The 25144-nt window shown below is 32.0% G+C and overlaps 1 protein-coding gene across 1 annotated transcript in view; it reads right to left on the reverse strand.

Annotated features, from left to right (window-relative positions):
* The window catches only part of LOC143057862 (uncharacterized), a 29385-nt gene extending 18774 nt beyond the window's left edge, over positions 1 to 10611 (reverse strand). The window contains exon 1 of the mRNA XM_076231296.1: positions 10470 to 10611. The gene's annotated coding sequence lies outside the window, so the exon portion shown is untranslated. The remainder of the gene's footprint in view (positions 1 to 10469) is intronic.
* Between the last annotated feature and the right edge of the window lie 14533 nt (positions 10612 to 25144).

Consider the following 25144-nt stretch of genomic DNA (forward strand, 5'->3'; position numbering starts at 1 on the left):
CGTGTTAATATGAAATAGTCAAAAATACACATTTATTTAATCTGATAAATTATAAATATATGTCCGGCTGGTCCAGAATTTTTATAGTTCACATTTTTGTTTGAGGGCCAGCCGAAGCCCACCTCCGTGTGTAGGAACTTCTCGCTGTGTTGAAGACTCATCGCCTTCCTTCAGCCGTTTTCTGCTCTTCAGTCCGAACAGCAAGCTTTTAAGGGCCCCAAATATGACTAGTGTAAATCCATTGAAAGTTTTATCGGGTAATACATACAATTAAGAATGGAAATGGGCAATGTGTCAAAGAGACAATATAGCATATTTGAAGATATTTGTATTATCTTCAGAATTTTTCAGAATTTTTAAAAAGTACAAGTTTGTAATTTTTCCAAAAGAAGTAAGTTCTTAGAATTAAAATGAAACTTTCTCACTATATGTTAGACCTTACAAAAGACATGCATATATATGATGACTTACTATATATATAGTATAAGTATTGGTTAATGTTGTTTGTGCTGTATTTAGATTTGTTATATATATATATATATATATATATATATAGGTGTAAAAAATAATTTTCCCATGTGCAGATATATATATATGACTTTTATTTACCAAACAATGACAACATCTAATTCACGTTCGTTTTGAAGCTAAATGAAATGATTAAATCTTCCATTCAATGGCCAATGCAACAAACGGATGCGGAATTTTCCAACTTTGTTTTTTGTTCTGATTTTTTAATCCAACATTTTATAAAATTTTGCATGACTGTATTGCATTGTGTTGTGAACCTTTTTTATGATATAAAATAAATCCAGTATCTTCTTCTATTTGATGAAATATCTACCATTTCCTTGTAACATTTCAGCCCTTAACTTTGCTCCTCAATATGACCCTTCAACATCTATAATTTTTGTCACATGTATAGAATAATTATAGAAATACGTGAGTCTTATAAATATGAAATGAACAATTGTTAAAACAAATATGAATCAATTGATTATTCCTTGTTCAGATAATACTTCATATTCTACGGAACATGCTTGAAATATACATTACTAATTTAAAATTGTGTATATGTTAAAACTCTTTGTATGTGATTGGAAATGAGACATGTGTAACATAAAATATTTACATACGGTATGGTTTTTTTTTAATGTTGAGGTCAGTACGTTTGCCTATAATTGCTTACATCCACTTCTTTTGAACTTTAGTTGTGTCATTTGCAATCATATACCATATTTTCATATTGACATTTATCAAACTATTAGATAGAATGCACTGCACACAAATTGAAATTGATTGAATATATATAGTAATTATTTTATGTGCAGTTCAAATGTTTAAAAGGAAAATAAGTCCCTTAGCCTATAAAGGATTTTATCACAGAGTGTTATGAAAGTAAGACTTATTCCTAAGCCATATATATGGGAAAAAACATGATTTCTATTCAAAATGGTAAACGTCAACGGCAGCGAAGCCGAGTTAAAACTCAACAACAAGAGATATTCCCCACCCCCCAAAAAAATCGTAAACCAAACATAAAAGAGGTCGTCGTAGGTTCCCGTATATGACCAACATGGGCATTAATTCTCACCATACTAGGGCATAATATGAATTTATACACATGGAAAAAAGTATTGCAACACCTTGATTTTTTAAAACTTGAAAAATCAGCCTCTTTTTTTGGATGAAATATAATAAAATATGTGTATAATATTATTGAAACATAGTTTATGATATATATTTTATAGAAAATCCTAAACGAAAAAGTTAGATGTAGTTGTTAAACAACCAACAGATATATTTCAGTTGTCAATGATATATGAGTCATTTTAAAAAACAATAGTTGGTGTCTTATGAGCTATTATAGTGATCAAGTCTTAAATATAAAGAAACAACTTTCACTGTTTTTTTTTTTGTTTTTTTTTACAAAAACAAATACCAACAATAACAATTTAATATAAAAAAACCTTGATACATTGTATCACAATTTTAACAAAACATTAAGCTGAACTTTCAATTATGGAATGATAGAAAATCTCCGTCTATAGGACAAATTGTCTCGGAGCGATTAAGACTAATTTTAACAGAAAATTAAACAGAACTTTAATTACTTACCGTCTCTAAGTCATGTTTTCATAAAAAAGCATGAACAATTAGAACTTTTATAGTATACATTTGTGATATGTTAATTTGAGAACAACTAGTGTAATTTTCGAGGAACGTACTCTACTACTAACCGAGAGGTCACTGTAAACCACGCCCACAAACCGGGTATTCAAAAAGAAACACGCCTACTGACCGTGTATTAATAAAACACGGTTTCAACGTGTTCGCTCTTAACCAATGATATTCATAGAAGTTTATAGAAAGTAAGATACAGCTTGTTCCCAGCATCTTATGAAAAGTTAAAAAAAAAAAAAAACTACTCGACTATCAAATTATTTTTACTGGTAGTAACTTCCAGATTGAATAAGAACAAAAAATTCTGATGCAAACATGGTGTAGTACATTTACTATTCAGCATGTTTGAATTATTTATGTGTAATATTTTAATAAAAAAAACCTTATCATATATAAGTGTAGTACTTAACTTTTGCAAGTTTTTTGCGAGTAAGCGTCCTTTTTAATTATATGTTGTCACTGGTTTTTTATATACATGTACGTCTTATATATATAATAAAAATACATCCCCGATACAGGATTAATTCTTTGAACTTTACCATCTTATTCAACATGCATTTTGCCCTCTTAGCACATTCCAGAGTACTATGTGAAATATCCAAGTGAAGCAAAAATAAAAGGACTACTATCATTGGTTAATATTAATGTACTTAAAAATGTATCTTTATTCGTTTCAAAGTTAACGAAAATATTATAATATAAAGTAAAGTATTTTTTTTTATATATTTCATTACATTTTGTTTTAACTATTTCTTTGATTGTATGTGATTGTATTTTGTATGTATTTACCTCTTGTTGCACATGTCAATGTGACGGAGTGTTTTTAAATAAAGTATATTGTATTTTATCTTACCTCCTATACATTTCTAGGAATGTGATTGGTTAAAAACACCCTCGTGGAGACCGTGTATATTTCATATTAGGTTAGTAGGGAGGCGGGGCTTATCTCATACACGGTTAGTAGTGGTGTTACGTCCCTTTATAAAAACAAAACGGTACTGAAAAAAAAAAACGTAAAGGTTTTAACAGACGAAGAAATTGATGATTAAGATTGATATGAATTCATAAAACACATTTAAACCTAACAAGTTGTTATTGTTGGTATCTGTTTTTGTAGGATCAATGGAAGTAGTTTCTTAATGCTAGCAGTATTGAAGACTTGCTCATTTTGCTAGGTCACTAGTCTAAATTTCACACGTTAAGATAGTCGGTAAGATAGATTCCTTACATAGTGTACTAGTGACCTAATACGGATTATATGGAATTTACTGACCCCATATATACCGTATTAGGTCACTAGCGCGCTATGTAACTAATAGTATTGTATTGTAATAATATTAAGTCTTATTTTTACACAAACGCTGAATTTGCTTTGCATGTTTTTTGGTCATTATTAACTTAATACTACCATCATTGCCATCGCTCGATACTTTTTTGCTCAACTGTTTGAACGCCGTATGTAAATGGATATAATCGAATCTTTCTTTCTTTTAAATATATATGGTTTATTAATTATAAAAAAGATTTCGTATGATTTCCAATGAGGCAACTCTTTACAAGAGACAAAATGACACAGAAATTAACAACTATAGGCCACCGTACGGCCTTTAACAATGCCCATACTACATAGTCAGCTATAAAAGTTTTAATATAATGTTCATTTACAATGAAAACTAGTTCACTGACCAATGATATCGGGTTCCACGTTTGAAGTCTACTAGAGTCCCGAAAGTTTAACAATTAGAAAACGCGAAAATAATGATGGCCGAGAAAAAAGGGATACAATGCAATCGACAAATTAAAAGTTTATATATTCTATTGTTGCTGTTCAAATAATCATTTCTTTTTTTTGATATATTTTGGTATGATATCAATTTGCGTATTTGAAGTTTGAAGAAAGATTAATCATGTTTACTTTAATTTTTCTGTACACAGTGAAATTTGTACACATTTGTTATATAAAAAATGTGGTCTTTTAAAAATAGCCTTCACAATTTTCATACAACTACTATGAGTTGCCAAATGCATAAGTTTAGTACAACACATTTATTAGGGCATTGTACAAGATCGTCTGTCTTCGCTGTTGCTTAAGCTTTTTTTGTATTAACGTTTATCAACTAATGTCTTACCCTTTCTTCAATGTTTGTCATAGTTAACTTTTAATCCATTTGTTTCTGAACTTTTTTCAATTTGTGTGTATTAAAATTTATCAATTCTTTCATTTAAGTTAAAAAAAAAAGAAAGGTTTAAAGGATAAACAATTTAAGCGAAGATACTGGGTATGCTTTATAGTTTTTATAACTTTATATTGACGGAACCAATTTCAATTATTGATTTTTGCTTTAGGTTCTATATGACACCATATCTATGGAACACAATTATTCCCAAATCCATACATGTAAGCAAGCATTGTAGATCTTAAAAATAGATCCTGTAATGAACCTAATTAAAGTCAGAAAAAAGCTTCCTATATCTTACTGTTGGTGTCTTTATTTATTTAAAAAGGCCTATGATACAAAAAATACTAAAATACTGTGGTCAAAGCTACATGGGGCAGGCAGTGTGTTGCAGATATTTTCCGTGCTCTACTTGTACAAATGTACTATGTCCAGTACGTTTAAACGGTCATCAATCAGAATCGTTAAATGTCATCAGTGGTCATATACAAGGATGTCCACTAACACCTATGCTATATAATCAATATATATATAAAAAAAATTCGTAAGGGTTCCACGGAACCCAGTGTCTCGCCTACTTTTGCTGTTAATCGCAGACTCAACAAAAATGAGGAAAAAACATCAATACAAATTTCCCTCTCGATACTGTCGTTTGATTGAAAGAAGCTTCCAAGTTTGGTAAAAAAAATCCAGGATAGTTTATGAATCTAATAAATTTTTTATAAACTTTAACTGCAGACTGTATGTAATGTTAACTGGAAGAAAAACTAAGTCCATTTATAAGTAAAATACGGAAAAAGTGAATTTTTTTTTTTTTTACAAAATTTACTTCTGAATAATATCTTATGATCAGAAACAAGCTTTTGTCTAAGTTTGGTAGAAATCCAGGATAGTTTAAGAACATTATAAAAATTTTACAAACTTTAACCACAGAGTGAATGTAATGTTTCCTCGCAGAAAAACTAAGTCCATTTATAAGTAAAATACGGAAAAGTGGAAATTTATTTTTACAAAATTTTCTTCTTGATACTATCTTATGATCATAAACAAGCTTCTGTCCAAGTTTGGTACAAATCAAGGATAGTTTATGAAAGTTATTAACATTTTAAAAACTTTAACCACAGAGTGAATGTAATGTTTCCTCGCAGAAAAACTAAGTCCATTTATAAGTAAAATACGGAAAAAAATGGAATTTTATTTTTACAAAATTTACTTCTGGATACTTTCTTATGATCATAAACAAGCTTCTGTCCAAGTTTGGTAGAAATTCAGTATAGTTTAAGAAAGTTATTAAAATTTCAAAAACTTTAACCACAGAGTGAATATTTGTGGACGCCGCCGACGACGACGCCGACGACGACTGAACGTAGGATCGCTTAGTCTCGCTTTTTCGACTAAAGTCGAAGGCTCGACAATGACATAGTTTCAGTCTGGACATCATACGTGCTGATTTACACGATGAAAAATCTTGCCTTTCAATGATGAGGGTGGTATTGTTATTCTAACAAATTACAGTTGAACACACAAGATAAATTGTGTCGATAATCATATGAACATTAATTCCAACAAGAGTAAAAACACGCTTTGAGGAAAACCCTTAAAAAAGAAAGAAATTCCTAATTGCATACTGAAATACACATTTTTGTGCTGCCAACAGTATTATTTTGTATATATAAAAATATTCCTCCACCGTTTGAAGTACCAATTTAACAGTTATTACTCTAAAATAGGAAAGCACATGTAGATAAAAGAAGATGTGGTATGAGTGCCAATGAAAGAATTAACTCACACCTTACAGCAAGCTATAAAGGACCCTAAAATTACTAGTGAAAAACAATTCAAACAGGAAAACCGAAGGTCTAATCCATGTAAGAAACAAGAAACGAGGAAAACTTATGTTAGATTAACTCACGTATACAGCTAAAAGACATGCGCTAATCCTTACACAATCTTACCTGTATCCCATAATTAAATGAGCTTTCTAGTAAAACAACAATGTACTTATTTATGAGAGATGTGGTGGTATTGTCTATATCGGTACAATGTTAAAAAAATTGTAGTCTGAGGTTAACATATTAAATAATTACTTACAAGAGCAAAACAACGAACAAACAAGACTGATTATGGTACTTTTGTGCATGGTTAGCGATACGTCATAATAATTGTGTAGTTTTGATAGTTAACTTATGCGGTTATCAAATATTTAATTAGATTATCATGTTTTTGACAGTTTCAATATTCAAACAAAAAGATACAATTTAGTTTATTATCCATTAATTCAGTAAATTTATTACCCATGTAATCAATTGTGTTTCATATATCCTGAGACCTCTATAGTTTTGCTTTCAAGTGACTGATTTACGAAAAGATATAAAGGATCTTATACAAATGGTGTACAAGAGTTAATTTCAAATGATTCATGCGTTTAACCTGATGGGTAGCTTGGGTATAGCAATATTACTATCAGCACGTACAGAATTCATCAACCAATGAAAAACTGTCACGGCGAGAGGCGTCTGTTTACTGCGCGAAATTTATAATTTTGCATTTACATTCGATCTGCTAAAATTTAGGACCTTTCGTATGAACATGGAAGTATTATATTGACTTAATACTTCCATGGCAGAAATACTGACACCATTTGCACATTAAAGAACCCTGGCAACAACTCTTTGGACGGATTCGCAATTTATCATCTAAAAGGTTACATCAAATGCAATTCGTCATTATTTTTTGCCAGGCAGGGGAGTAAAATCAGTATTCTCATTTTTCTAGATTAAAAACACATTTCAGAATATTTAGTATTGTTGATATATAGTTTAGCATGTAAAATATTTGCTGCTGGATTTTTAACAATATGTCAAATTATATACCAGTTTAATTATAAAGATAGAAAGCAGCGCTTTGTCGTGGTTCGTCATATGTAAAGCCATGTCATAGTCTCTTTTTGAACACCGAGGTCTTATACTCAAATACAGGAAGTTGAATGCTCTAAAATTAATTTTTATGCCCCACCTACGATAGTAGAGGGGCATTATGTTTTCTGGTCTGTGCGTCCGTTCGTCCGTCCATTCGTCCGTCCGTCTGTCCGTTCGTCCGTCTGTCCCGCTTCAGGTTAATGTTTTTGGTCAAGGTAGTTTTTGATGAAGTTGAAGTCCAATCAACTTCAAACTTAGTACACATGTTCCCTATGATATGATCTTTCTAATTTTAATGCCAAATTAGAGTTTTTATCCCAATGTCACGGTCCACTGAACATAGAAAATGAAAGTGCGAGTGGGACATTCGTGTACTGAGGACACATTCTTGTATTGAATGTATTGAAAAGACGAAATGAGCAACATACAACTGTCAAAGAATAAGTTCAATTTATTAAATCATCGGAGACTGATAAACGATCATAAAAGAATAATAATTGCACATTCGCAAAGTTTGCGATAAGGTTAAGGTCGACCAATCATTGCCCCCTTTTTATTCCCCAATTTTGAAATGGCTGCACCTGCTAGACTACCACGAGTTCCCTAAGGTTTATGACCTTATGTCAAGTACACGAAAAACCAGTCTCGAAGGAGCTTTGATCAGTTATAAAAAATATAAATAATTGTGTTTATCCTTCTGGCTAGTGACTTTTGTAACCTACTTCGCTTGTTTTGTATATATTGTAAATAGTTATTGTTTATGTTGTGTCTGTACCGATGTTATGCTTTGACTTTATGAGAATACAAATATACAATTCTAAGGTCAAATAGAATAATGAGGCCCCTCATGGGGAGGTCCTAGTAATCACATAATCACCATTTTTTTTGCCAATATAATCACATAATCATTAAATATTTGCTTATCTTTAGTAATCAAATAATCATAAACTAAGAATACAGTCCTAGGTAATCAAATAATCATGAAATATTTGGCTTAATAATCAAATAATCATTAAAAAAACGGCCAAGTAATCACATAATCAAAAACCCCATGAGGGCCCTCAATAATGTGTGTGTTTTCTATTACATCTTTGAAATCAAGAATGTGTCCACAGAACACGGATGCCCCACTCGCACTATCATTTTCTATGTTCACTGGACTTAGGGTAACAACTCTAATTTGGCATTACAATTAGAAAGATTATTTCATAGGGAACATGTGTATTAAGTTTCAAGTCAGTGATAGAACTTCAACTTCATCAAAAACTATATTGATCAAAAACTTTAATCTGAAGCGGGACAGAGGAAGAACGAACGAACGAACGGACGCACAGAACAGAAAACATAATGCCCCTCTACTATCGTAGTCGGTGCATAAAAATAGGGTAGGTAGGTTTTTTTTTTATTTATTATTTTTTTTACATGGATTCTATAAGCTATGGGAGAGAAAATCTGACTTTAATAGTGCTTATTGAAAAATGACAAAAAAAAAAAAACTCCGAAGGAGGCTATTGTTAAAATATAAGGATAGGTAGGGAAGTAGGAAATACACATATTTGTGTATTTGGCCTTAGAAACATTATTTGAAAAAAGGAAAAAATGGAAAGGTGGCTAACCATATCCACTCTAAATCGGCCAGGGTTATATGCATTTCTTCTATCACAAACATTTATGTCAACTGCAAGACAGTCAAATTTAGAAAAACAATTAGAATTGATAAAATTTCAATTAGAACGTAGGCAATGTAGGGAATTTTTTAATCATAATCAAATTCCTCAGAAAAAGTGGGTTAACACTGAACTTGTTCCTAACATGAATACATCATCTACATTGACATGGAAAATTAGCACTCAATCACTTTAATCATGTACAATAATTATATGTGTCAATGTTACTAGAAGAATAAGTCATATCACACTATTGTAATTCGACATGCATAAAAGCATGTCAATATTGATTGACACAACTTATTCAAATACGAGTTTAAAAATGATTAGAACAAAATGACTGATTCAGCGCAATACAGCTTTATATATATATATTTTTTCGAATTATAATCCATGTGAAAAGATTAATGCATTTATATCTCTATAAATACTTCCATCATTTTATTTTCTATATTTGATTTTAGTATATACTGTGGAAAAACAATAACCTGAATGAATCGATACAGCGAAGATACGTGGTTTAGGAATATAAAGCTTTTTATAGGAGTTTGAAAAAAAAATCTATCAGGAATATAAAGATATTTCTGAAATATTATATGGATGCTGTACCCCCAGTTTGTTGTTTTATACTTAAGGCACTTGCTATTCAAAATGGGGCGTTTCAATTGAAATTTAGGGGGATATCATTCAACAACTGAAAAATTCTTAACCTTTGCATGTTATTAAAAGAAGAGGTGTACGATTAAATTAAAACACAAAACTATCTGTATTTACCAACATAACATTTCACTCTGACAGAGTGGACATGATTACAATATTCTTGGCAAAAATTTGAATGGAAAATGTGAAATTTATGATAATGATAATACCGCTACTAAGCATGATGGACGTTAAATCTGTAATGTTTGGCATTTGACAAGGATATCCAGTGTGCTATTATTCATAAGACAAAACAGTAACCCGGATAACGTAGTCTTTTCCGTCATCGCCTCCCCAACTCCCGTTAATAGAGCCATCGTAGAGCAGCGAAATATAACGACTGAATTATTCAGATTTTGAATACAGTACGATTTTAAAATGTTGAAAATCATTATTTAATGTTTATAATAAATATCAATGAAATTTTAACTAGATTGATTAAAGACCAAAATATAGCAAAATCTAAAATTATCAATTATCAAACTACATAACATCAAAGTATATAAATAGCTACTAATATATATCTAATTAAAAGATGACCGCAGGTCCATAAATTTGTCACTATTTGTACATTTATTAATGATCATGTAAACAACTAATCACGTAACATTGTGTAGCTTATTATTTAATGTACGAAAAACCGAGGTGTAAAATCTTAGTTCTGCAAATGATAATAAAGATTTTTTTTAATAAATGTGAATAATAAGGTATAAATAAAGAAAAAGACCCACAAGGAACTTACAAAACATAATTATTACGTGTTTCTAATTAGGTATAGATCAACACCTTTCATACATATATCTTTAAATCCAAACAAACCTTACCTTCAGTGAGAAATATTTAAAAGATCCATTTTATAAACATTTTTACTTTAAATATTCCGATCACAGTAATTAGGAAAAACTCTTAATTGAAGCAGAATTGTAACACCAACTGAATCGAATAAGTCCGATTGTTCATTGGTTACGCTTGGTTGCTTGCAGGTAAGGATGTAAGTTTTCTTAATAACCTTGTTATTCTTTACAGACACATTCATATTGCCTTTATAACATACCATGGATATAACATATTTACATGTTTCTTAATATAGATTATTTCAAGGCATTTGCGATATCACCGTATTGTCCCAAGAGGATGCATGAGGTGGTCCAATATAAGGATGACTGATGATAGCATGGCAGATAAGAAATATGACTTTGTATAATCTGTTTTTTTTATCACATACATCGGTCCTATTTAAGTCTGATCGGTAGTTGGTATAGAACATCGTATATGACAGAATGGTTTTTAAAGACACATGCCAATCGAAAAAAGTGACATTTTCAAATTCCCTTGGCGAAGGAAATTTCTTCCGAAGACGTTCATCACTACAATTACACCCTGAACGTCATATATCTGTTTAACTAAACCGAATGAAAGCTAAAATAAAAATCCACTTTTGAAAAGACACAGCTCGATTTGACAATTACAAAGTTTAATGTGAAAGGCAACTAGATTTATTAGCAACACGTCCACGTAAAGAGAAGCCAAAGAAAGACAGCAGCAGTATACCGCTGCTCTATAGTCTTAATTCGATTAAGCAAAAAGAGATCCCAGTTACAAACTAAAACCAAGGGAAACACATCAACTATAATAAAAAAAAACCAACAACGGAACAATAGAAACACATCAACTATAAGAGGAAACAACGGAACAATAGAAACACTGAACTAAAACAAAAACAAACACCAAAATACATATAAAAGGACTGGAGATAACAACTTCAAAAGGGTCTAAAACGTGAATGATTGATTGATTTGTTTGTGTTGAATGCCACTTTTGGCGATATCGTAGTTTTCTGTTTTAATTGGCGAAAAAAAGCCAGAGTGCACGGAAAGAACCTCCGATCTATGTGAGGAAAACTTGCAATTATAGTCAATAAAGATTGGAACCGAACACACAACCCTAGCATTTACAGGATACTATAGACAATCTACTTACACGCCCGAATTGGCTTTACTTAATATAAACAAGGAAACGTATTCTTAAAGCTAATGACATAATCCCAACATCGAGTTTGAAACGAATTTTGCATGGAAATAGTTGACTGCAACACTCGTCTTACTACAATGTTTCTGCCAGAGCCATTGCTAAAAAACAAAAAGACAAACAGACAAATAACAGTACACAGGAAACAACATAGAAAACTAAAGACTAAGAAACACGAAACCAACCAAAACTGGGGGATCTCAGGTGACCTGGAAGGGTACGAAGATCCTTCTCCACATGTGGCACCCATCGTGTTGCTCATGTTATTACAAATCCGATAAATAGTCTAATTCGGTTTGTCACATTGATAAAAAGGGAAAGGGATTGTAATTATGACATAATGAACATATTCTATATCATCTGTGAAATTGGTATTCCATAACGGTCAACCAATTCGTGATGACGAAGGGATGATTTCAACTTCACAATTTGGAACTCTTGGTTTAATAGCTGTCGTATGATTTAAATTTATAGAACCTGTTCACAAACTGTTATACTTATTACTTAATAAAGCAGTCTGATTTTATTGAACATGAATTTATTAGATATAGGAATATGTGGTATGAGTGCCAATAAAACAACTATCCATCCAAGTAACAATTTACAAAAGTAAACCATAATAGGTCAAGGTATGGCCTTCAACACGGAGCCTTGGCTTACACCGAACAACAAGCTATCAAAGGCCCCTAAAATTACTTGTGTAAAACCATTCAAACGGGAAAACCAACGGTCTAATCTATATAAAAGCTAAGCTTGTTTACAGTTTTATTTAATGCAAAACAACACGAGGAAGTGAACTGAGAAGATGTAGGTAAGAACATATTCAAGTAATACACTGTTAACAATATGGGGACTATATTCAAACTCAAAGGACGTCACTATGGTATCGGATCACATGGTTTTGAGAAGTCTGTAACTCAGTGATTTTCCTTGGTGGCCATTTTTTTATATGTGTTTCTTGTTAATTGTTTTAACATAATCAGACTGTTTAATTGGCACATTTTGTCATCCTTTGCCTTTTATATATCTTGCTATACAGTATGTGTTTTACGCATTGTTGACTGTCGTACGGTGGCCTATTATAATTGTTTAGATTATCGTCGTGTGGTCACTGGTTGATAGTTGACACATTTGCAATCATAACATATCTCTTTATTTTTTTTCTTTACATATCCTGCTTCGCAAGAAATACACGTCGAATCGTCTTTTAGTTTTATGCATAAACAAAATACAACATATAAAAATCTTAAAAGAAATAATTTTATGCTAGTCATGTAGTCTGTTCTAGCCTTTTCACATACATGTAAAATATTGGTGTATATATTAAGCCAGGTCACAAACATGTAGCCTGCATGCTTTTAAGCCTTGCAACATGCCTGTAAAATATTACATTTAAGGATTTTAAATCATTTCTTTAAATGTGTCTGTCATTCTTTAATTAAGATATTTTTTTTGGTCCAAATGCTTAAGTGTATTGCTAACGACATGATCATTTGCATTCTAGTATTTAATTAATGTTCAGGGAAGTCAAAATTTGTACTAATTTATAAGTAATTAAGGTATACACATGGGTAATGAATCACAATTAACCTATTCAAATGCAATGCATAATTAAATTGAAATGTGTTTTAAAGTAACAAAGCTAGATGTCTTCATTCCTCGTTCCAGGGACGGATCCAGCAATTTTTAAAAGGGGTCCCAAACCCAGGATAAAAGAGGGGGTCCATCTATATGTCCCTATTCGAATGCATTGATCGTCCAAAAAAGGTGGGTTGCAACTCCCGGACCTTATTGTATCAGCTTCTGCAAACAAAAAATAGAATACGAGATTTTAATCCTCTAATAATTTTATAATTCTAAAGTCAAATTATTCATTTAATCATCATTGTATTGATAGAGCTTTATTGAAAAAATATTATGTGATGAAAAACTTGAAATGACGTTATGACGTTCACGAGATAAAACAAAAATGTGTCCACAGTACACGGATGCCCCAATCGCACTATCATTTTCTATGTTCAGTGGACCGTGCAATTGAGATCAAAACTCTAATTTGGCATTAAAATTAGAAAGATAATATCATAGGGAACATGTGTAACTAGGTTTCAAGTTGATTGGACTTCAAGTTCATCAAACATTCCTCTGACTAAAAACTTTAACCCGAAGCGGGACAGACGGACGGACGAACGAACGGACGTACAGACCAGAAAACACAATGCCCATAAATTGGGCATAAACTAATCGTCAAGACAGAAAATACATTTGAAAAATGTTCCAGCAGATAAAGCACAATAAAAGTATAACTGAAGCAACACGTTGCTTACAAAAGCTGACCCTCATGAGATCCACAAGTCCGAGCAGTTTCTGTTCCGCTGTTAATGCCCGTCGTGTTGCTCGAGACAGATGATATCGCGTGATTAATCATATTCAGTGACAAACTCCATACAGAGTTATCGTTCGGGTCATACGTCCCTTTCATGTTTTTTTTCAATTGAATTTGTATTGAAATTTCTGAAGGGATATAAATGTTTAACAAAGTACTCAAAATATGTGTACCCAATGATGAAATTAATGGCATACTTGAAAATTGTATCAGTATGATCATATGGTGATCAAGTTATAAGACTGAACTCACTTTTTTAACTACATTTTAACATAACATGTAATTCATTTTTCGAGATTGTTTGATTTAACTTACTTGCCTTTGATATTTAAGGAATAAGATATAAGTTTATATTTTTGACAACTATTAGTCTGAAAGAAGTATACATGTTATTTTGTATTTTTATTGCTTTGAGATACTATTAATTAGTTGTATTTTCATTCTTGGCATTCGAGATGAGAATAATGCAATATAAAGTTGTTTCAAATTGAAATTTTTTACTTAATCAGGGTATGAAATTAGCAGGGGCCCACAGGCAAATGGCCCCTAAAATTTGGTGTGGGCTTCTTCAATTTCTGCTGTTTTGTATAGAACTATATATGTGGGCTACACAATTTAAGCTGTGGATTACCATTGCCAAAGTCTTAAGTTCTATCCCTGTTTAATGCAGTGGTTGTCATTGGTTCATGTGTCTGACATGCTTGTTTTTCAATAATTGTGTTCTTATCTTAAAGAAGTTTTCATAGTGTAAATTTGGTCATGGTGTCAATTGAAAAAGGTTGTACAGTTTGTATTTTGCTCATAGTTGAAGATTGTATGGTTACATGTGCCTACTATTGACAACATCTATGTCATTTGAAATCTGGTTGATAGTTGTATTAGTGGCATTTATTACAGGGTTCTCACTACAATTTTTTGCCAAGATAATTCTAACTGTAACATTAAAGGCTTTAAGCAATGTCAAAACTATAGTTCATTTCATAGATACAGGAAGATGTGGTATGAGATCTGCAGGCTGAATGCTTCTTACTACCTGAATGGGAGATATTACTGAGACGTGAATAATTAGAATGTCTTTTAATCCTGTAGGGTATCAGATTTGAACTCTGAATTTTAGCATTTAGATTTTGCGTGGTCACAAAAACAACAAGAAAACTTTCATGATGAGAAAATGAATTGTTTTGACAAACATGCAAAGCGTTTAGATGTTTAAAAGAGGGACGAAAGATACCAAAGGGACAGTCAAACTCATAAATCTAAAACAAACTGACAACGCCATGGCTAAAAATGAAAAAGACAAACAGAAAAACAATAATACACACGACACAACATAGAAAACTAAAGAATAAACAACACGAACCCCACCAAAAACTAGGGGTGATCTCAGGTGCTTCGGAAGGGTAAGCAGATCCTGCTCCACATGTGGCACCCGTCGTGTTGCTTAAGTGATAATGTGCGTACAGTTACAAGGTGGATAGAATGACACGAAGTATTTCAGAACTTCTAGTATATGTTTATATCCTGAGATCGTTCAGATCAAATAATTTTATCTGCCTCTTGAATCTTCGTCTCCGTTTTTCACTTACCTGGAAGAGCATGGAAAATAACACTCTTTCCCACACCAACAGGAAGGTTAACTACAAGATCTTTGTTGTTTAATATAGCTGCAATTCCAGCCACCTGTTTACCTTTTATTGATAAATCTGGGTAAACTTCCAGACACACCTCCTTAATTTTTTCATCCATTTGTACCCGATGATAATAAAGTAGTGCGATTTGAGTCACTACACCCCCCCCCCCTCCAAAAAAAAGTTCCAAATAATTCGCTTTAATTCATTGCTATATACCGCATTGTTTACTAAACTTACTATGCATTTTTTGATTGTCTAATAAAAATGACAATTCTATGAATATCTTGAATCATTTCGTTGATAATCAAGCGCAACCACAAGAATCTTGTGATTTTGAAAAGGGCTGATGGCAGTGGTGTAAAGAAGCGTAGCCACATGTCACCACTGTTTCGGAGTTTGATCCAGTGATAGCTATGACGTTGCGCACGATGTTGGTACTACTTAGCTTTACACGACGTTCCTCAAAATAAGGAGATTTCGACGATTCAAAGAACGTTTCAGGCGTTCAAGCATATAATAAGAGTTGTCAGTCTGCCAAGGCCATAATGATAATTTTCTATTCGGCAGAAGTTCGCATTAATGAATCATACATCAATTTCCAAAAAAGATACCAGAGGGACAGTCAAACTCATAGATCGAACATAAACTGACAACGCCTTGGCTAAAAAATAAAAAGACAAACAGACAAATAATAGAACACAAGTCACAAGATAGAAAACTAAAGAATAAAACAAACCCCACCAAAAACCTCATGTAAATACTCCAGAAAATGTCAACGTCGAAGAGATTCGTTGACAGAGTGAGACTGTATGGCAATGGCATTTCTATTTTCAAAAAGTATTCAAAGATCGACAACCATAGAAATTATCAACACTTAATTAATATTGTGATTATATTTAGTGCTACCCATGAATCAGGAATTTCAAATTGAATCTTAGCTATGAACATAAGTTGGACATTTTCTCTTTTTGATGCGGAGTTTTGGAATACTATTTTAGTCTATTTTTGTCTTTCGAAAAGGTATCTTCAAAGGAATATGCAAATTTCTGAAATCGCACCAAATTTTCAATTAATCCTGAAAATTAAATAAATGTAAAAACTGCAAATACATTAGCAGAGAAAAATTAGTTCTGATGAAGTTATTTTAAACTATCTTTTTACAAAGTTTTAGAGAAATTGTTTGTTTCTGATTATATTTTACATTGATTATATATCCCACTTCAAAAGTTTTTAGAAATGGCTCTAATTATAATTAAATTATAATCCTGGTACCTTTGATAACTATTTACACCACTGGGTCGATGCCACTGCTGGTGGACGTTTCGTCCCCGATGGTATCACCAGCCCAGTAGTCGACACTTCGGTGTTGACATGAACATCAACAATGTGGTCATTTGTATAAATTTCCTGTTTACAAAACTTTGAATTTTTTGAAAAACTAAGGATTTTCTTATCCCAGGCATAGATTACCTTAGCCGTATTTGGCACAACTTTTTGGAATTTTGGATCCTCAATGCTCTTCAACTTTGTACTTGTTTGGCTTTATAAAGATTTTGATGTGAGCGTCACTGATGAGTCTTATGTAGACGAAACGCGCGTCTGGCGTACTAAATTATAATCCTGATACCTTTGATGACTATTAACACCACTGGGTTGATGCCACTGCTGGTGGACGTTTCGTCCCCGAGGGTATCACCAGCCCAGTAGTCGACACTTCGGTGTTAACATGAACATCAATAATGTGGTCATTTGTATGAATTTCCTGTTTACAAAACTTTGAATTTTTTGAAAAACTAATGACTGTCTTATCCCAGGCATAGATTACCTTAGCCGTATTTGGCACAACTTTTTGGAATTTTGGATCCTCAATGCCCTTTAATTTTGTACTTGGTTGGCTTTATAAATATTTTGATATGAGCGTCACTGATGAGTCTTATGTAGACGAAACGTGCGTCTGGCGTACTAAATTATAATCCTGGTACCCTTGATAACTATCTAATATAGGCACGTATGTGCCTGGTTAAACCTAGATGTAATCATAATCTCTATTCTTTTCTATTTTGTTTAGACTTCACATTTATTTTAAACATGTATTCATTTCTTTTGAATTTTACTGTCACGTTCTGTTTTATTTAAGAAACAACGCTTAGGAAAAAATTCGAAGGCCATGTGTAAATTTCCAATGAAGCAATGGCTTCAATGAATTACTTCGATTCTAATACGGTTATTTAAAAAAAAACTGAAGCGAGGGTTGGTATGCCTTGTGTATGGCTGTTCTTTTATTTTATTCCTGTTAAATAAAGCTCAAACAATCTAATACTTAAAATCTTTAGCTTGCATGGATTATTCTGTGAATAACCGCTAGAAAAATATGTTTAATTCTTTTTATTCTCAAACCCAATATTTGTCATTTTTAATTTACGTTTTTCTCGTTCTCGTAAGCTACCGTCAAATCCAAAGTTGACATTTCGTAACTGAGGTGCCGCCATGTTGACTTGCTAAAATCAGCAAATATGCGAATAATGCAATAGAATAGAAAATACAATAAAACCTACCTCGAAATTGCAACAAAAAAAAAAAAAAAAAAAAAAAAAAGACAAAATGAATTTCATTCTTGTTTTGATGCATATATAAAAAGAATAAATTGCTCACTTAAAATCGTACGTCATGCATACTTCATACGTCATAGGTATCAACACAACAGCACATTGTAACTTGACATCTTGAGATCATTTGCATATTGATTACAATGATATGCAAGTGTCAGTGCAATACTTTAAATTGCCAAGACAGGTGTCAATAAATTAACCATGATCGAAAAAAGGAAGTGGAATAGGTGTCGATAAAAAAGTTTGTTTCCAGTTTTTGGAGAAAAAAATAATTTGTTTTTGATTCTGAGAAAAAAAAATTGTTTGTTTCACCCTCAGCTGCCATTATATGTAATGCTAAAATTGAAAGAAAAAAATAGATTGTTTTGTCCAGAAAAAAAAACCATAGCCCCCCCCCCCCCCCCCCCAGAAAATCAAATGGTTGCTGCCTTATATAAGTATGTGAGTTGTATGTATAATTTGTTTTAAATAATCTTTTTGTCAGTTATGGCGGGTATTACTGCCAAATTGCTGTCAGAAAATAAATAAAATTATGTGAAAGGTATTTTTTAGAACTAAAAGCATTATATTCTAAAAAATGTAACAATTTAAAAATACTAATTAACTCTCAACCGAAGAGTTTAAAACATTTCGAGTTGCTTTCCTTCTGTGAAATGGCCTTTTATTAATGAAATTCTTATAAAACCAAACATTCTGTAGATAAGAACTGGATGAAGCAATTTATTTGAGGTAGAGGAGCGAAAGATACGAGAGGGACATTCAAACTCATATGTCGAAAATAAACTTACAACAGCATGGCTAAAAAATAAAAATAGACAAACAATAGTACAAAAAAAAACATAGAAAACTAATTATATATAAAGATTGAGTAACACGAACAAAACCAAAAACTGGGGTTGATCTCAAATTGAAACGAAAATGAAAGAGGTTTTAAGTACACAGAGTGCGTGACACTCTCCCTTCACTGGGCATACATTTTGTGTCCCTTTAAAATCGACGTGGCTGCGTATTTTTACATCCCAAAACATCCCCTTTTAAGCGTCCTATTTCCACTAACATGGGGAAGTTCCGGGGAAATAAAATGTTGTCTAAAGGCCTTAACGGTTGTCCTTGGATTTATATTATTCTGCAATTATATGTATAATAGTTTATGTATATAAAAACTATAGTTGTAAAGGGATGTATGCTAAAATCCAATACTAATTAATAGTTTGTCTTTACACTATAAGTATGCAGTTATGTACTTCATAATTAAAAAAAATATTACTTCTGCTTATTAATAGATAATATAAGCGAATTACTTAATCACAGAGGTGATTCAACAAAACTGCATATATCTTTATTTAATTTCAAATTATTCACAATTTCAATCACAATGATGAATCAAAAATTTCTTCATGCAAAACTTATGTAGGTAAATTAAGAGGAATCTGCACAGTGTTTTAGGCTTCGCCAACGAAAAATCGGTTTTATTGTCGCAAATTGAATTTATCTAGCGACGCGTAGTTTTACGGTTTACTCCTGGTTTGCCCACTTTTAATTCTACTAATTATCTATAAATAAAGAAAAAAAAAAAAAACAAAAAAAAAAAAAACAAAAAAAAAACAAAGGGTTTTATGAGCATAAAATTGTATAGTCTGTTCCAACTTAGGTATATAGTTTGTAAGTGTTTTCTATATATTAAGGTATTTTTTTAATTCTATTTTCATTTGTATAGAAAAATGGTAGATAAATAAAAATACTTTTTCTCAATAATTTAATATCAATTTAATCATTTCATTTAAAAAACATGTACAAAGACAAAACAATGACATTCAGTTATAACTGTGTCCTTATAATTCATATTAATTTCTGAATGTTTTCTTTTATAATTACACCAATACAAGTTATCTTTTATTAAAAGCATTTATTAAATTAAATATTTAATATATGAATCAATTTTATAAATGCATTGCATAAGGAAATAAATAAAGCACTAGGATAAAATAAGTAAAATGGGACACTATATATATGTAAAATGATGAGAAATTCAAACTTTTATATACAAATCAAAAGTCATAAAACATTATATTTACAAAGTCACAAATTACAATATTTCACTTATAATTGTTCAATTCAAATGGAGAAGATGGGATATCTGTCTTTCAGTAGTTGTCATGTATTACTCTTTATAGTCGTCTTTTTGGTGGGCGGGTACCTCCTGGTGCATACTGGATAATATTACATTCTGTTAGTACCTAGGTCTTCTTCAGTAATTCAGTGCTGGGGGTCCTTCTGTGCAGTCTTTCTACCCAGGACTCTGTCACGTTATATAAATTTCTTTTCGTTATAAGGCTTAACGAATACCGTTATGCGTAGTAATTTGCACGGGTGGATTCACCCGTGCATACCTAAGTGGGAATTAAATCATTCGACGGTTTGCATTCAATCAGTCTACACGTTTAATTCAATTGCTGTTAAGGTCTGTTTGACTTTTTTCTACTTCATGTCTGACGAGGAAGTCCAAAGTTCTCCTGAATGTGCACCTGCAAGAAGTCATTATAGGAGTGAAGATGACAATCCTACTAGCATCCCTACAGCTGATGCTTTCTCGTTGTTTTCCACAGGACATTGGTCGTCTAATTGTCCAGAAATAAGCGGTCTAACAACACCAGCAGTTCCAAATGAGGTATTATCTTTGATTGACTTTAATTTATGTTTAGACACATATGAGTATGACAATGAGTTAATACAACTTTATAATGTAAAAGGTCGATTGTATAATAGCCTACAATTTTGGAAAGAGAAACTTTTATTGCATGGCCGAGTTCAAAAAATTAGTTTTACCTATAGAATAGAATAGAAGAGAATATACTTGAATCTGGCTTTTTTTTTTGGAAAATTACCGATGCACCTACTTCTGTATTTTTGGTATTTACGGGAGTCGCTAAGGAAGTTAGCACTCCCCTTTTGTTGTTAATACTTTATCGGTGTTGATTCTTGACCCCAGACACGTACATCAATACGAAATGTTATTTAAATTTAAATACGAGGTTTGATTCAAGACATCATCGGGGTACCTTCATATACATGATATAGATATGCATGTTGAATCACAAAAGTTTCTTGTGTTTTCATAGAAAAGTGACACTTATAAATCCTTGTTATACGACTGCAAGCAAATTTGCAGCGGATATTGGTAAAATCATTGCATTATTACCCGCATTAAGTAATATATGTAGAATTTTGACAAGACACACCATTTAGTAAATGATCGATGGGACTCTAGAGTTAAGTTAGATCTTGTGTCTATTAAAGAGTTAGAATTTTGGCATTCTTCACTAAAATCTCAAGGTCAACTTGGCGAGAATTAAAGGCAGTGATTTTGACTTGGAAAGCTTTCCTGATCATTTTAAAATAAATTTCAAACTACTCACCGATTACCAAAACGTAGATAAAATATTCGAAGTTGGCAGTATGAAACTGGATTTGCCCAATCTAGCTATGGAGATTTTTTATGTTTGTACAAAAAATTCGATGTGTTTGAAAATTGAGTGGATACCAAGAACTTTGAATACTACCGCGGATCAGTATAGGAAAATATTTGATTTTGACGATTGGTCGTTGTCGGACAGAATTTTCCATTATTTTAATAAAATATTGGGACCTTTTAGCTTAGATCGGTTTGCTAATAGTGACAATGCTTAACTCCCAAGGTATAATTCAAAGCTTTTTGATCCTTTAACAAAAGGTATATTTTTATAATTGATGCATTCACGTTTGACTGGTCAATCGATAATAATTTGCTCTTGTCACATGTATCTTTAATAGCTTACACTGCATGTAAAACATATTGAATTATGTAAAGCTAACGGTACATTGGATATCCCTTACTTGAAATCGACAGTTTTCTGGCCGATACTGGAGTCTGTTGACACCGACAAGTTTGTTGGTTTAGTGCAAGACTTTGTTGAGTATAAAACCCCTTCTAATTTTTTTTTTTTTGAACAGGGGATGTGCTGAGAATTCGGTTTTAAACGATTATAGGTTTATTTCAAATGTGCTTGTATTGAAACTTGATGCTAAAGTGAATGAATAAATTTCGAGAAAAAATTCTTTATGCGGACCTTGCCGCTTTTTGATTTTTGATATTGTAACTGTAGATTGTACAGTGTACATATGTTTAATATGCGGACCTGGCCGCTTTTATCACGGACCTGGCCGTGATGTTCTGTCCTTGGAGGATAGGATTTTGCTTATCTTTCCATGTCTTGTATTGAAACTTGATGCTAAAATGAATGAATGAATTTTTAATAAAAGTATCTTTGTGAGGACCTTGCTGCTTTTTTGTTTTTTTTTATATTGTAACTGTAGATTGTACAGTATACATAATTATGTTTTATATGCGGACCTTGCCGCTTTTATCACGGACCTGGTCGTGATTTTCTGTCCTTGAAGGATAGGACATTGCATATCTTTCCATGTCTTCTATTGAAACTTGATGCTAAAATGAATGAATGAATTTTGAGTAAAACTTTCTTTATGCGTACCTTGCCACTTTTTTGTTTTTTCATATTGTAACTTTAGATTGTACAGTGTACATATGTTTTATATGCGGACCTTGCCGCTTTTATCACGGACCTGGCCGTGATTTTCTGTCCTTGAAGGATAGGATATTGCATATCTTTCCATGTTGTATTGAAACTTGATGCTAAAATGAATTAATTAATTTTGAGTAAAAATTTCTTTATGTGGACCTTGCCGATTTTTGTTTTTTGGTATTGTAACAGTAGATTGTACATTGTAAATGTGTTTAATATGCGGACCTGGCCGCTTGTATCACGGACCTGGTCGTGATTTTCTGTACTTGAAGGATAGGCGAAAACCATACAAAAGAAAGAATTTAATTTCCTATTTAACCTGTATCATGATAATTCTAACCTGTCCTATTGTAGGTTACTTTGTATGTTATAATTGGCTTATGCATGCTTGATTTTTTAGATACAAAGAACTCTTGCTTATAATAATGAGTGATATCAATTTTCATAAAACACACGTTGAAATCATAGTTCACAATGGCAAGACCGATATTTATAGACAAGGTAGTATAGTTATGATAGCAAATACGGATATACCAACTGATCCTGTTAATTTTTGTTTTTTAAATATTATTGTGACTTAATTAGCAATCTTAAGATTAATTCTTCGGAGTACATTTTTGTTCTTTGCATCCCCCAAAAGATACCTTAGTATTGAGTAAAATATATAAGCCTTCATCTTATACTATAGCCAGAGAAGCTTTAGGTGCAATAGGGTTAGACAAAAACAATTTAGTTTGTATAGTTTACGAAGAGGAGGCGCTTCTCAACCGCAAACAATGGTGTTTCAGATATGCTTTTCAAAGTTAATGGCCGTTGGCGAGCCGAAATTCTAAAGACGGATAGGGGAAATACAGTCTGTTTCTTATACCTTAGCATCTAATATACACTCTTTCGCCTTTTGTCTCGACTGGATGCTGCAAACCTATATCCCATAGTATATTTGTGTTTTGTGTTATTAAGCCTTGTATAGAAAAGAAATGCTTTATGTTCGGTTGAACCCGTGAAAAAGAACATAAATAAATTTCTTTTCGTTATAAGGCTTAACGAATACCGTTATGCGTAGTAATTTGCACGGGTGGATTCACCCGTGCATACCTAAGTGGGAATTAAATCATTCGACGGTTTGCATTCAATCAGTCTACACGTTTAATTCAATTGCTGTTAAGGTCTGTTTGACTTTTATTTTGTTTTTGTTTGAAAAAAAAAAAAAAAAAAAAAAAAAAAAACACTTGTTCTATAGGTACTGTCTTTCACATGTATATTAAGATTATTCTTATAGAATTGTACAATTCAATAGATGCACATGTATACTGTCCAAAGTTACAGTATTTAATTAATTTCTCTTTTCATTCATTTAAATGTAGTTGCGAATTGTTTCTAATTTTTGTAATTATATTTTGTAGATTGTTCAGGCTGTTGATCATACTTCTAGGCAAGAGAATGTGATAAGGACCGTTTTTTGGCGTAACACCTGCCATTCTAATTTTTTTCCACATGTTATTATGTTCCGAATGTTTTATTAAAAGACTGGATGCTGCAAACCTATATCCCATAGTATATTTGTGTTTTGTGTTATTAAGCCTTGTATAGAAAAGAAATGCTTTATGTTCGGTTGAACCCGTGAAAAAGAACATAACTGTAAATGATGATGTAGCGGATATGTTGTCAGCTTTTCCAATGTCTACTAACGTTGTTAGAGCCAAAAATCCTCAACAAGTTGTGATGGAACAAGAGGTAATACTGCAGCTCGTCGTATAATTCGAGTTTTGTTTTCATTTTCTTTATAATAGGACTGTAGTCCACAGTTCTGTGCCTTTCGCCAAATACATGTACTGGGTGAAGTGGAAGAAGCAGCCTTTCACTTTTACCCCTTGGAACACTATCTGTGCTGCGTTGTTGGTTGCTGTCTCGTAGTCAATAAATGCTGTTTCTGGTTGAAGTTGTAACTAGTGTTGTTGAGCGATGCATCGTATGTGACTGAAGAAGCTTGACTAAATGACCTTGGATGCAGGTTCATCAAATTGTGTCATATTTAAAGCTTGGCTACTGAACAGTTGCATTTATGTTCTATTTGTTAGAAGTAATTGGATATTTCTTATATATTAAATTTCAGAACAGTGTATTTATTAAAATTAAAAAACAATAAGTTCAATGAATAAAAAGAAATTTAAATTATATTTATTCTTATCTTAAGTTTCATTATATATACGTTTTACTTTTTTCAGAATGTACCAATAATTAAAACTATTTGTTAAATTATAGAAATAA

The sequence above is a fragment of the Mytilus galloprovincialis genome, chromosome 13 (genome assembly GCF_965363235.1).
Source record: "Mytilus galloprovincialis chromosome 13, xbMytGall1.hap1.1, whole genome shotgun sequence".
Classification (NCBI taxonomy): Eukaryota; Metazoa; Mollusca; class Bivalvia; order Mytilida; family Mytilidae; genus Mytilus; species Mytilus galloprovincialis.